The 16,074-nt window shown below is 38.9% G+C and overlaps 1 protein-coding gene across 1 annotated transcript in view; it reads right to left on the minus strand.

The window, feature by feature from the left end:
* The window catches only part of LOC150086960 (KICSTOR complex protein SZT2-like), a 1,378,951-nt gene that overhangs the window by 786,843 nt on the left and 576,034 nt on the right, over positions 1 to 16,074 (minus strand). The window lies entirely within an intron of this gene.

Genomic DNA, 16,074 nt, shown 5'->3' on the forward strand with positions numbered 1-16,074 from the left:
TCGTGCGTGGTTTAACCATAGACCAGTGCTTAGAAGAAATGACTCTTGCACTAGATGATGATTGTCCACATCGTACAACGATATTCAGGTGGTATAGAGAATTCCAAAGGGGAAATTTCACTCTGGAGGATTCTGAGAGGCCGGGAAGGCCACGAACATCAGTTACGGAGGAAAACGTTACTGCTGTGAGGAAAATGCTTGACGAAAACAGGCGAGTGACCTACCAACAGATAGAGGATACTTTGGGCCTAAATGCACCAGCAATTCGTTCGATTCTGCAAGGTCATTTGCACGTGAAGAAACTTTGTTCTCTCTGGGTGCCGCATCAACTGACTGAAGAGCAGATGACAAAACATGTGACTTGGTGCCGGGAGATGTTAAAAAAGTTTGATAAGGGACAATCTCGGTATGTGAACAACATCGTGACAGGTGACGAGACTTGGCTGTACTATTACGATCTGCCGACCAAGGCTCAAAACAAAGTTTGGGTCTTTGATGATGACGACACACCCGTAATTGTCAGAAAATCCCGATCTGTAAAGAAGAAAATGATAGCTGTATTTTTCAAATCGAGTGGAATTGTGGAACGTGTCGTTTTGGACACGCAGAAGACAGTCACAGCTAAGTGGTATACTGAACAATGCCTGCCTAAAGTCATTGGATCTATGAAGAACCTGCGGCCAAAGTCAAGAATGGACACCTGGTACCTCCATCACGATAATGCTCCAGCTTACCGCGCCAAAGCCTGCACCGAATATTTGACCACGACAGGACTGAAACTTCTCGAGCACCCTCCCTACAGTCCAGACCTTGCTCCCTGCGACTTTGCACTGCTCCCGCATGTGAAAATGAAGCTAAAAGGGAGGCGGTTTTCCAGTGATGAGGACCTTCTACGGGCTTGGGACAACGAGTGTGCTTTACTCCCTAGTGAAACTTGGCAGAACTGGTTTAAAGATTGGTTTCGGAGGATGGAGAGGTGTATTGAATGTAGAGGAAATTACTTTGAAAAAATTAAATAAACAAAGCTGTATTGCAAAACTTGCCTAGTACCCTTTGTATGATGTGTGATATCAGTATAGAATTACCTTTCAAAATAGTGAGAGTAAAGAAATACAGTAATCACATGACTTGCCGTTTTCTTTTTTCAGTACTGCAAGACATCTGTGTTGTATGTAAACATCTGATCTCAATGTGCCATTAGCTCAAATGTTCCATTATTTAGGGTGCCATTATTTCGACCGTCTACTGTAATTAAACTTGATGTTTTCCAGGTGATGTAGTGCTAATCAGAAAAGTGTGACAGATTAAGGGATACAGTCCTGTCAGTTTGGTAGCATAGGCAATCTATGGATTGCCTATGCTACCAAATGCTATTCTTCCTCTTGATTCTTTCGAAGTCTGTAATTCGATTTGAGGTTCATATCTAAGATAATGGTTTTTTTTAGTCTGATTGGCATAGCTGCTTCCAACGATTGTGACCTGTTTGTTGGATGAAAAGTCTATACTCTGAATACAGGAGCTACAGTTGTGCATAATACAGGGAGACTAGGTGTCTGATGTGCATTTTCATTTCCAGGCACACTAGATTAGAGAGTGCTTGGAATCCAGCAAAAATCTCATTAACCAACCAGTTGTTATAAGATTTTCTGGTTTAAGGGGTACTTAGGATATATTGTGCCTAAGAGAGTAACTGAGGCTACATATGATGACTGCTATGGTGGCAGTCAGAAGTGGTCATACAGTTGAATCTATTTTAGAAAAGAAAAAATTTCATTTCAAGATTTCATCATCACCTATGATATGGGAGAGTGAATTCTTACTAAAGAAGATATAAAATCAAGGTCTGGGGAAAATATTATAAATTACACCAACAGCACATGGAATGCATTCTCTCAAATATAGTTGGCAATGAATGTGTTAAGGTGCATTATTTTGCTTCCTGGTGGGGATGTCATGTTCTACTTATATTTTTAGATTGCTTTCTCATTTTCCTAGTAACTGGATATAGTGCATTTTATTATTTGACATTTCATTTGGAAGGCATAGTTAGCATTTATGATCTGGTGTTACACAATAAGTGCAAATATGCATTCTCAGACAAGTTGGAGCATTGTCCAAATTTGTGGTATCTTTAAAACTGCTGGGTGGTTGGATGTCGAAATAAGTATTAGGTTGAAATTAGGAATGAAGTTACCATCTCGTAAATTCCCTTAACTTTTAATATCCTTTATTCTCATATTTCACATAGCATCTCTTCTTAAGAAATATCAAAGAGGACTCAGTCAGGGTCTACACCTTTGGGGGGGGGGGGGATTGGATTATTTATCATGACTGTAAGTCGTCTTAAGAAGCTGACTTAACTTAGGCACTCAGAATGTGTTGGGTTAGTAATTTTTATAAGCATATCACCTGACTTAAATAGCTTTACTGTCCTCAATACTATCAAATTCTTTGTGGATTCTAAAAGGTGATGGCTTACTGTGAGTTCATTGTAGAATTGAATTATTAAAAAGTTTGCCAGGGACATTACTTCATCAGTTGTTGTTGTTAGTTAATTTTTAGGAGCATTAGCAACTAAGGCCATATTGCTCCAGGGATATGCGGTGGTCATTCCCTGACCTTTCCACATCCTCCGTATTTGGTGGTCACAGGCTCGAACCCCGGTCTAATCAAGAAGTGTGTGCGCTACGCACTGCCGCTCCTGCCCACCTGGCTACAGAGGCACCTACTTCAGTCTTTTGATGTCTGGTTGCATGGGAAATAAGTTCCTAATGTCTACATTCCATTGGGTTTGGATTTGCAAACGCAGTAGCTTTTTAGGTTTTACAGTAATTTGTTCACTTTCCGGGAAATTTTTCATTTCCTGGAAAGGAAAATTTTTTTCCAAAGCCAAGTTACTCACCCTACCACACAGAGGCAGGAGACGTACCACCATATTACCAAAAGCAATACAGCAGATCACTTTTCTTCCTAATCTAATGAAGTGGAGCTCTTTACTAATGATTAGATAACTACATATTAGTATAGTTTCAAACAAGTTTAAAAAATAAAATGATTATTCACTTCAAAAAAGAACACTGATTCACAAGCTAAATCATTCGATCACAAAATAACTTGGTAACTGGAGTGACAATAAGAAAGGATGACAACAGCAATGAGGACATTTATTTTTCCTGAAGGATTCCTGTGAGGGTTGTATATACATTATTTGGCTAAAAAAGTGTAACACTTTAATGTTCAGTACAGAAAATATTATTTTTAGTACTTGTCCATTATGTCAAAATATTCCCTGAGTAATCTTTAAAAGATGGGAATGGATATTGAACCAAATTCTGCATACGTGTTAGTTACAATTCCTATTGCAATGTACAATGATGGTCACTTTATCAGAAACAAGAATCATAACCTTTTGGGATGCATACATCCAGACTTGTAATTCCTGAATGTGAATTTAACAGGTGATATAGTAATGAAGATGGCTATGCTTGCTAATGTTTAGAGATCGATGTCATTCAAGTCTTTATAAATGAAAGAAAGGAAAAAAAAAAAAAAACTGCCTAAAAACTTCCATCAACAAACAAGTAGGTCTTCTCTATGCATGGATGTTTACACAGAAGAAACACTGCATAAGGCACTGGACTATCCTGTTATTCACTGATAGTATACACTCTCACAGGATTATTAGCATTTACCATTAGTAGAGGCATATGATACAAGAAAGCAAGCTTATATAGGATCAGCCAAAAAAAAAAAAAAAATGCCTCCCATTTCACCCATCCATTCACTCCAAATGTTTGTCTAATTCTGCCTTGAACTTATTTAAGTTATTGACCTCCACTACAACAGATGGAAGTTTGTTCCAACTATCAACCACCTGCTGGCTAAAGACAAATTTCTGCACATCTATTCTACAACTGTCTTTCCTCAATTTGAATTTATGTCCCCTCAGGTGAGTAATCTGAGCAAGAGGAAGAATCTTATTAGCATTGAGCTTGCTCAAACCATTCAAGGCCTTATACAACTCAATTAGATCACCTTGCAGATGCCTAGTCTCCAGAAGCACAATTACCCCCAGGTCCTTTTCATTCTCCACTACCCTGAGTGTAGTACCACCCAATTGATACATTTTTCTGGAGTTACTGCTACCCATACACAGTACTTAATTTTGTCAATGTTAAACTTCAGTTGCCATCTCTCAGTCCATCTGCTCAACTTTGAGATCCTATTGCAGTAGCATACTATCAATACTGTCATTAACAATCCTGCCAACCTTAATATTGTCTGCAAACTTAGACATTAACCCTGATATACCTTCATCAATATCATTGATAAATAAAAAAACAACACTGGGCCCAACACTGAATATTTATAACATTAGTCCATGAAGAGCAGTGTCCATTGAAAACCACTCTCTGTCGTCTCCCACTCAACCATCCTTTTATCTATTGTAGCAACTTGCCCTTAATGCTATACTGTTCTAATTTTTACAGTAGTCTTCTATGTGTCACAGTATCAAAAGCTTTTCTAAAATCCAAGTATATGATAATCAAGTATATGACCAGAGGCATATTTTCATGGCATACCTTTCATCCCCTAACTCTACTGGAGGGCACTGCAAACATCAAAAACATGTTGGTTTGTTGGTATGTTATTTAATGGCACAAGGGCTGCTAAGGCCATATTGTGCCTGATTCTATTCTGTAGTGCAATCACTAGTTAAAATCTGTTAAATAATCCTGTTTGTTTCAAGAAAACAAAGAACTCAGCAAGATTTGCATAGTCTCCAATCAGATAAGGTAATGTTAAAGGTTCTTTCAGATACAAAAGCAATGTGAAAATTGGTGTTTTGATAATTATTATAATGGTTGCAATTTATTAGAATATGCTTCACCATAAGTGTAGACTGACAAAATGTAGAAATAGGCGGACCGTCCCCCACGAGCAGATAAATATGGGTTAGATGCATGTGCCGAATACGCATCCTAGCCAGGATCACCTCCTCTTGCCTATTTTATCGCATCCTTGATGACCACAACTTAGGTTCCTGTTTAAATTGAAGAAGCTTATTGCCACCCTGAGCCTGCCAGATTTGCAACCATTGCTCTTCATACACATTTTTTATGACTGATTTGTAGTCTGTATATGCCACTTGGTAGTTAGGAGAGCTTGCAGTGATTGGATGTTTGGCGACTTGATCTGCATATTCATTTCCTTTGATGCCTACATGACTTGGCATCCAACAGAAAGTGACTGATTGGTTAGCAGCAGATAAAGCATTTATCTGTAATCTGATTTGCTTCAAGGTGGGGTGGATTGGCTTGGATGAATTTTTTAATGCTGTCATTGTACTCCAAGAATCAGAATTTATCGTTGTTTGCTTATAGGACCAGTGTTCTCCCCAGAAAATTTTGCCATCCAGGTGGCATTATGAAGTAGCCAGATGGGACGTGTAATACTTTGCAATATTCTGTTATTTAATATCGGTGTAAATACACCATATAACTCTTAAAAAACTACGATGGTAGTGTGGGAGGCATCATTTGCTCTGTTTCTCATATTGTGCTCTTCCTTCACAATGGAAGTGCTCTTCCTTCACACTGGGTGGTGGTACTCACTGAGAATAAGTAACAATAGTCTTCTCTATTAGTGAAGCATTACTTATTCGAGGTAGTGCAATACCATGGCAACTCATTGTGAAGAAAGAGCACAATATGAGAAACAGGGCAAATGATGCCTCCCACACTACCATCGTAGTTTCTTAAGAGTTATCTATGGTGTATTTACACCATTATTATATAGATATTAAATTCATAACTCAATGTATTATGCCTTGTGCAATTAGTTATTTTTAAATATTATCTGTTATTTATATAATAACAGAATTAAATTTTCTGTTATTTATAAATGTGACTTAAGCGATCCAGAGTAAATAAAGTAAAGTGCAGCCATTATCAATCCACTGCACGATGGAAGCCTCCTCAACAATTCATGCTGAGGGAATTGGACCATAATCTGCCACGCTGGTCCAGTGCGGGTTGGCAGATCGACCGTATTCAGCAGTCAGGGGCTTGAACCCCGGTCTACTCAAAGAGCGTATGCTACTGCACTCCCGCTCCTGCCCACTCGGCTACGGAGGCTGTAAATATTAATTGCATAATTTAACATTATATGCTCTTGTCACATTGAACTCAATCATATAGTGTGTTCAAATTAATATTAATCGAGATCAGTGAGCAGTACCATATGGTACTGCAACAATCGATTAAATTTTATCTGGGCAGTCAAATTCACCAGGCAGTGCGCAAATTCGAAGGGTCCTAGGGGGAACACTATAGGAGAGATCAGTCACGTGATCTAGAACTATCTTAACTGCAAACTGTTCAGCAGTATAGACACTGCATTCCTTTGGAAGAGAGACAGATCTAGAAAAGTTAGAAACTGCCACCGCGCCTACTGTTGTACTTGTTTTTGAGCCATCGGTATATATATGAAAACACTGAAAATTTTTAGCTATGTGTGCAGTGAAGCATGGAGTTTCCTGAGAGTGAGATCTGCTGCTTGTATTTTGCTCCACTTTAGAAAGAGAGATCACAGACTGGTGTATAACTAGACCATGGAGGGTCATAAGTGCTTGTGTTCTGAAAGATATTATCCATATGCAAATTCACACATTCTATTAACTATAGTAGCCTTATTCCAATTGGCTTGTTTTCGTTAGGTTTGTTGTCATAAAAAGTGGTCCAATCGGATTCAAATAAGTATGGCCAGATAGGATGAAATGGAAGGCTCTGTATTTTTGCTGCATAGTTGAGTAGCAACATTTTCCTCCGAAGTGTGCCTCTATATACAGACTCTGTACAGGGGATATTTTAAATGCCCCTGGGGCAATCCTTAAGGCACTGTGATGGGCAGTGTCTAGCCAAATTTTTTCTAGCCGAAGTTAGGAAGAATTGCGGATCACCAATCTACGATTCGGCTGGGAAGCACTTTTCCTAGCTGAATCATAGATTGGTGATCTGTAATCCAAGTGAGATCTGATTATAATATAGTTGAAGAAGAATGTATTGGTCAGCACCCCACATTGATGAAGATAGTACTCTGAGGATATTTAATTTTTTCAAGCAACTAGTTCTCAAATACGTGATGTTGTGAATGAAGTTTAATTTATCGTCCAGGATTAGCCAAGAAATCTGATACTATAGGAAAGAGGTATGGTGAAATTTTTAAGTTGTAATTCAGGCTCAGAGTGGATCTTACGATTTTTACAGAAATAATGACAGTCGGATTTTTGTACTGATAAGCAGTAGCCATTACGAGACATCCACAGCTCTATTCTGTTAATTGAGATCTGAAACTGCCTCTCAATGGAATTCAGAGGCAGCTTCATTCTCCCTTAACATGAATTTTCCCTTGGCATGAGATCATGAGGTCATCTACATAATGATATAATTCTACAGTGCTTGGAATATCATGGATGAGATTCTTTAGATTAGGAACTGAAAGCCGAGCTCTAGCCCATTCAGCAAGTGATACATTAGGTGGAACTGAGTCATTGGTTTGTGTAGCAACCAAAAGATATTTCTTCGTAATGTCAGCATATGTACATGCTGAGTATCTTTCAGTATTTGTCGTCTTGCTTCCTGATGGGTCACTTTATGTTCAACTTTAAATTTCTGTATTTTTTTCCCAAGTTTCCTTAACTCACAACTTTAGAATATGTAGGATGATCTTCCTTGCAATTGAGGAAAACAGAAGATTTTGCAGAACAGTCTGTCTGAGTGTGATCCTGGTATCCACATTTTGGGTATATCGTGTTTGCTCAGCATGTTGTCTGAGAGTGTCCGAATTTCTGACACTTATAATACTGTATTGGATTTGGAATATAGGGGTGGATATGGCAATTTAGATAACCAATTTTAACAGTATTTGGTATATGTGGAGTATTGAACATGAGTATGACACTACGGGATGGAATGAGATTGCCATACCTATGAGTCAGAATTTGCTTAGCTTGTATGACCTTTTCATCTTTTAGTTCTTGTACAAGCACGTACAAGAACTGTTACATTCAATAGAACGTTCTGTTACATTCAACAGATTCCACTCAGAGATAAACTTTGGAACTATTTAGGATTGTTTGGGGAGAGATTTTAACAGGAATTCCACCAAGTGTTGTCCCTTTTAACAACAATTCTGAATGTTTCGATTGTGTATTTCCACAAGCAAATCCCCTGACTGTAACCTTATGACCATTTTAGGTGATCCAGCAGCATTTTCTAAATATCTATGTATTATAAATGGAGAAGGTTTGCTCAATGGTTGACTAGTTAAGAATGGATAATCAAGGAAAGTTGGATACTCATGTTGGTGACTATCTTTTTTTAAACACTTATGTTACGCATTACCATCATCAGAATTAGCATTAGCATTAGTAGAGGCATATGATGGAAGAAAGCATTCTTATACAAAATTAGCCAAAAAAGATTCACATTTCACTGATCCATTCATTCCAAATGTTTGTGTACTTCTGCCTTGAATTTATTTAAGCTATCAACTTCCACGACAACAGATGGAAGCTTGTTCCAGCAATAAACTACCTGCAGAAATTGATTCCTGGAACAGATGTTTATTGCTGGAATAGATGTGCAGAAGTTTGCCTTTATCCAGCATTTGCTGGATAAAGGCAAACTTCCGCACATCTATTCTATAACTGTCTTTGCTCAGTTTGAATCTATGCCCCCCGTCAGGTTTGTAATCTAAACAAGAGGAAGAATCTCATCAGCATTGAGCCTACTCAATCCATTCAAGGCTTTATACACCTCAATCAGATCGCCTCACAGATGCCTAGTCTCCAGAAGCTACAATTTGTAGAATTTAAGCCTTTCTTCATAAGAGCACCCCTTTGTTCCCTTCACCAGTCTTGTTGCCCTTCTCTGTACTCGTTCTAGCAACTCTACATCCTACCTAAAATGAGGCTTCCAGATCTGTATGCAGTACTCAAGGTGTGGCCTGACCATTACCTTATACAAGGAGATAATCACCTCCTTATCCTTGCTCGCAAAATTCCTGTATATCATTGAGAAGACTCCGTGACCTACTCTGGCAGCCTGTCTGCACTGCAATTACCCTCAGGTCTGTTTCATTCTGCACTACCCTGAGTGTAACACCACATAGTCGGTACATTTCTCTGCGGTTACTGCTACCCATATGCAGTACTTTGCATTTGTGAATGTTAAACTCCGGTTGCCACTTCTCAGCCCACCTACTCAACTTTTCCAGATCCTGTTGCAGCAGCATACTAGCATTACTGTTATCAACAACCCTGCTAACCTTTGTATCATCTGCAAACTTAGACATTAAGCTTGATATACCTTCATTAATATCATTGATAAATAAACAAAACAACAATGAGCCCAATGCCAAACCCTGAGAGACACCACTAATAACATTAGTCCACATAGAGCAATACCCATTGATCACCACTCTGTCTTCTCCTACTCATCCTTTTATCCATTGTACCAACTTGCCCTCAATGCCATGCTACTCCAATTTGTACAGTAGTCTTCCATGTGCAACAGTATCAAAAGCTTCCTTGAAATCCAAGTATATGATATCAAAATTATTTTTTGAATCCAGTTCCTTTGTGACCACATCATAGTATCCAATCAAATTGGTCAGAAAGGACTTCCCCTTGACAAACCCATGCTGTGTCTGAATTATTACTGCTGTCTTGTCTAGATGATCCTGCAATGATTCTTTAACCAGTGACTCCATTATTTTCCCTGGAACAGAAGTCGAACTAACAGGTCTGTAATTACTCGTGTCACCCTTTCATCACCCTTTATGAATTGGAAATACACTTGCACAACTCCAAGTTCGTGGGGACTTCCTGCAAGTCCAAGGATGTTCTCATAATTATGGATAAGGGTTTGCTTACTTCCTTTGCCACCTCCTTTAATATAACTGGATAGATCCCATCCACCCCAGGTGCTTTTCTAATGTTTTACTTCAACAATTTCTCCTCTACTTTCTTCTCAGTTATTGCAAAATCATTTTAACACTCTGTTAGAGTTTGATAAACATTTGACCCTCTCCTTCTTGAATAACTCCTCATGTGTGAATGTAGATTCAAAATATTCATTTAGTTCGGCGGATATCTGAAAATGATCATCTACAGTCAAACCACTGATATCAAGCGGACCAATGCGATTCTTACGCTTCCTTTTAGAGTTTATATAAGTAAAGAAGTCTTTGCTGTTTTTCTTTGCATCCTTTGCCAAGGATTTTCTTTAATCTGCCTTTGCTTGCCTTACCGCTTTTGTGACTTGATTACAGACTAGCCAGTATCTACCATAGGCTTCTGTGTCAAATGACAATTTATGTGCATTCCATGCATTTTTATTCTCTGCCACGAGTCTCATTAGTTCATTTGACATCCATTTGGGCCTGAACGTAGTAGAGTATTTTTTAGTTGGAACAAAAAGCCTAGTATCTTCCAAAATTACTTTGTGAACGATTCCCATTTAGAATTTGCTATTGGTAACATCATCAGGTGGTCTCACTGTACAGAACCTAAAAAAATCTCAGACCACTGCATTCACCTTTACGAAAGCAAAATCCCTTCCCTTTACCCCTAATGGTAGTTACATCTTTAAGTAAATCCCACATCAATACACTGTGATCACTGCCACCTAGTGGTTCCTTTATCTGTAAATTCTTAATGCATGAATAATTCCTGCTGATAATCAGATCAAGAGTGTTACTCCCTCTTGTTGCCTCTCAAACATGCTGCTGTAGAAAACAATCATCCAATAAATCCACAAAAGCCTTGCTAGTGTGCAAGTGACTCTACAAGTTCCAGTCTATATCTGGGAAGTTAAAATCCCCCATTATAAAACACACTGATTTACTGGCCAACTATTTCTCTGTATAACTGTTTATTGTACTGATCACAGTCATTAGGCCTATAACAAACTCCTACCCTAATTTTTGCTTTCCCAGTCCTTATGTCACACCAAACTTACTCAACATTGCACTGTCCATCTATATTAAAATGGATGCACTTCCTTAGATTTTGTATGTTTCTTAACTAACAGCATAACCCCTCCTGCCTTCCTATCCTGTCTGTAAATATTGAACCCCCAAAAAATTCCAATTCTGCATCCCTTATATCTTAGTGGCACCTGTCTTTGATATCCCAACAATATCCACCTTGGATGTCTTAATCAGCACTTCAAATTCATCAAATTTATTTACTATAATCCTAGCATTTGTGTACATGCAAGTTTACATGCACCTGTTCTTATTCTTAGTTACTCTAACACAGCCTATGTATTTACTTGTTTCATGACCCCCAGCAATTCTTGAAATCCTTAGCAACTGCCTTCCAGGCTGCTGCTCATTCCAATAGAAGCAGTGCAAGAATCATTTCCACCTCTGCCTGTGGCTACTGTTAATCTATTAGTCTGTGAATCCCCCAAGCTAGCCGTTTTCTGATCCACCTAACATTGCCTCAATAGCATCAGCAAATATTCTTGCACTCCTTCTATTTAAGTGTATCCCATCTTTATAGAAGCAATCTCTCCTGTTAACAAGCACAGATCACGCTGAAATTATACCAATCTATGGTATTTGAGCTCCAAGGCTCTAATATGCCAGATAATTTTCTTTATCCATGCTGGCTCCTTTTTGCCCTAGGGGAAAAGGAGTCAGCATGGATAGCTTAGCTTTTCCACCTTGGTTACCAGCTGTGCCAATAGGAGGCAGGGGGAAGTGGCACTGCCCCTGCCTCCCATTGGACTAACTCAATCGTAGGAGTTAGTACGGTTAGTATATAATAAAGAAAAAGGTACTTTCCTTTTTCTCACTTTCTTTTTATACTTTTAAAAAGTAGAGCTAACAGAAGGACTTTTAAAATGAAATAAACAAGAAAAAACTCAGTCGCTCTAGAAAAATCACTCTATGAATCACAGTAGAAATAGCACAGAAGATCGCTTGGCACCTGGGCCTCATAAACATGTGAATATTGTTGAGAATCAGGTATACCTAGCAACACTGCATGTTTACTCATGGTAATTCAATACATGTTATCTTGAAATTTATGAGGTGATTATCGCCTTGTTTAGGGGCTTAGAGGGGAACAGGTATCCTGTGTGTTATCAGACACTCAGCCTAAAACACTGATGGATCCAATATCTCTCTATTACAGAAGATTTAGGAGAAGTCTGGTTGGCCTGCCTCCCTAAAATCCACTCATGCACACCTTCTCGATGGAAAGCCCTGTTACGTCACCTAGGTGGCAACGAACGTGCAGAGTGGTTCTCTTCAAGAAGCCTGGTCAGCATGAAGAGGAAAAGACCAAACCCTCCAGCAATGAGAACACAACAATACAAATGGCCCTCAGTCCCCAGCAGCTTTCACTCTCCCTCTTATGGCAGCGAGAGGATCAGAGTGGAAGCAGAGGGTGCTAAGAATCTCTGGGTACGACCAGGCTGTCATGCACGGAAATTGAACTTGGCCTGTTATAACGTACGATCACTCATCGGTGAAGACAGGATATTAGAGCTGGAAAAGGAATTAGAAAATGTGAATTGGAATATCATCAGTTTGGCTGAAACAAGAAGAAGAAATGAATCACTTATAAGTTTATCAAGTGGAAATCTGCTGTACACCAATGGAAACAGTGAAAGGAGTGAAGGTGGAGTTGGGTTTCTGGTCCATAAAGATTTTAAAAACAGCATTTTGGAATTCAAAAGTACATCACCAAGGGTGTCAAGACTAATACTCAAGATTTCTACAAGTTAAAATTGGGAGGAAGAGACATAACACAAAAACTGGCAAGGCTCTTCCCAAAGTGCATTAGAAAAGGTGTGATGCCTAAGCAGTGGAATAATGCAATCATAGTTTTGCTGCATAAGAAAGGAGATAAATCAGAAATTGGAAATTATAGACCAATTAGCTTGTTATCCCATACCTACAAGTTGTTCACAAGGGTCATTACTAACAGATTAGAAAGAATACTTGATGAGAATCAACCGAAAGAGCAAGCTGGCTTTAGGACAGGATTCTCAACTATGGATCACCTTCACGTAATATCACAGCTAATGGAGAAAGCAAATGAATATAAAACACCATTATGCCTGGCATTTGTGGATTATGAAAAGGCATTTGACTCCATACAGCATAAGGCAATGTTTCGGGCACTGGAAAGACAAGGCATAGATACTCCATATATTATGATTTTGATGAAAATATATGAGAGTGCTACATCCTTTATTAGACTAGACAAAGACAGTAGCAAATTTAAAATCGAGAAAGGAGTTCGACAAGGAGACACAATATCTCCGAAGCTGTTCGCTGTTGCCCTTGAGGAAGCTTTCAGAAGATCAGACTGGTTGCAGAAAGGAGTCAATGTGAACGGAGAGTACCTAAACCATTTTCGATTTGCAGATGACATTGTGGTCATAAGCCACGATCCCAAAGAATTAGAGGAAAATCTTAATCAGTTATGCACAGTTAGTAAGGATTTTGGACTAAAGATGAATATGGCTAAAACAAAAGTAATGATGAACAAGTATGCCACGGAAAGGGAAATAATGATTGAAGGAGCAGTAATTGAAAAGGTGGAGTCATATACTTATCTGGGACAAGTTATTAGCTGTAATAATGATAAATGGCTGGAAGTCAAGAGAAGAATAAATTTTGGATGGATAGCATTCAGGAAATATAGTCACATACTGAAGAGCAATATCCCAGTTTGTCTGAAACGTAAAATAATGAATCAATGTATACTCCCCACCATGACTTATGGAAGTGAAACTTGGGCACTCACCAAAAGAATGGAAGAGAAGCTAAGAACTACACAGCGAAGAATGGAACGAATTATATTGGGAATTAGAATGTTAGATAAGAAGAGAAACACATGGATTAGGCAGCAAACTCAAGTAAAGGACATTCTTATCAAAACTAAAGAACTAAAATGGTCTTGGGCAGGACACATAGCTCGAAGACATGATGACAGATGGACTAAGAAAATAACAGAATGGTACCCAAGAGGAGCTAGAAGAAAACCTGGAAGACAAAGGCGGAGATGGATAGATGAAATTCATGAGTTTTTGAGTAGTAAATGGATGGCCAGTGCTCAAAACAGAAGGAACTGGAAAGTTGCTGGAGAGGCCGTCATCCTGCAGTGGATTGAAAATGGCTGATGATGATGATGATAAGGCAATGGTCAGGCCACACCTTGAGTAACTGTATACAGGTCTGGAGGCCTCATTTTAGGAAGGATGTAGAGCTTCTGAAACAAGTAAAGAGAAGGGCAACAATACTAGTGAATGGAACAAAGGGTTGCTCTTACAAAGAAAGGCTTAAGTTTTGCAAATTACAGTGTCTGGAGACTAGGCACCTATGAAGTTATCTGACTGAGGTGTATAAGGCCTCGAATGGTTTGAGCAGGCTCAATACTGATAGGATTCTTCCACTTTCCCAGATCAATTACCTGAGGTGACAAATTCAAATTGAGGAAAGACAGTTGTAGAATAGATGGGCAGAAATTTGCCTTTTATCCAGCGGGTGGTTGATTGCTGGAACAAACTTCCATCTGTCGTTTGTAGATGTTGACAGCTTAAATAAGTTCAAGGCAGAATTGGACAAACATTTGGAGCGAATGAATGGGAAGGGGTTTTTTTTTTTTTTTGGCTGATGTTGTATAAGATTGCTTTCTTGCATCATATGCCTCTACTAATGCTAAGAACCCAAAAGGAAGAATCAAAAAAATGTTCTGCCCATGTCATTCCAGGACTGAGGATGTTGTTTGTTTGTTTATTTGGTTTTTAGGAGCATTAGCAACTAAAGCCATATTGCTCAGGGAAATGCAGTGGTGACTGGCTCAAACCCCGGTCTAATCAAGAAGCGTGTGCTACGCGCTGCTGCTCCTTCCCACCTGGCTATGGAGGGGCCTAGGACTGAGGATAGTCTTTTGAATATCTTGTGCATTTGGCACCATGTGGTTGGAGCACGTTTGTCAGAAAAAAGCAGTCCAACATGTAATTAGCCCTAATAAATTGGCCAAGCAGTATAGTATAGACTAGACAATCAAAGTGAATAAAAGATAAAAAATTCACTTTTTTTGTGTGTTTTGTATAATCAGTATGTGGAATACATTCACAAAATGCATACTTTTAAGTTCTAGAATAAATATTTTTTTTAATTTTGAACTAGGTGAACAATGGAGGAATCCAATATTCTGCAGGCCAGCCAGTCCATAGGAAAGTTATATTTACATACAGGGGTAGTAGCCATTTTACTAGTATATACCAATTTCCTGAAATGCACAATTCTGCGACCAATTTTTCATAAATGCAAACCTCGTGAAAATACATGTTCAGTTATTTTATTTGTTTTAAATGTATACATCCTGTAATATTAGCAATACAATACGAGGTGCTATCCAAATGCTCCCGAAATTTGAATGTTGCGCAGGAAGTACATCTAATATGGACTTGTGGCACTGGGTAACACTGCATGCTTCTTTTGTGAATCAGTTTGGCACATGGCATCGGGCTGTATAGAATCCTTGAATATTTATGCATGGTTCTTTGGCAGTGTGTTTCACGTAGTTTGCGCCTGTTGGTGATGGCTGATGTGAGAGAGGCCTGTGCTTCCGTCAAGTTTTGTTTCTTTCTTATTGATACAGCAGCAGAAACCCATAAGAAGTTGAAACAAGCTTTCAATGACAATGCTTTAAGCCAAATGCAGACCTACTACTGGTTTAACTGTTTTAAAAATGATCAAATGTTGGTTGATGACAGCAATCCCTCTGGGCATCCATCATCGAGTACTACCCCAGAAAATGTCACAAAAGTTCAGGCGGTTATCCCTGAAGACCACAGTTAGATCAGCCACGACATTTGTGGCATGGTGCGACTATCATACGGTACATGTCAGATGAGTTGAACATGAGAAGGATTGCAGCCAAGTTCGTACCATGGTTACTGAGTGAAGACTAAAAGCAGCATCGCATGGAAATTAGCAGAGAGCTTCAAGAACAGGCCAGGAGTGATCAAAACTTCCTTT

The sequence above is a fragment of the Mastigoproctus giganteus genome, chromosome 4 (assembly GCF_048544385.1).
Source record: "Mastigoproctus giganteus isolate SK-2022 chromosome 4, ASM4854438v1, whole genome shotgun sequence".
Lineage (NCBI taxonomy): Eukaryota > Metazoa > Arthropoda > Arachnida > Uropygi > Thelyphonidae > Mastigoproctus > Mastigoproctus giganteus.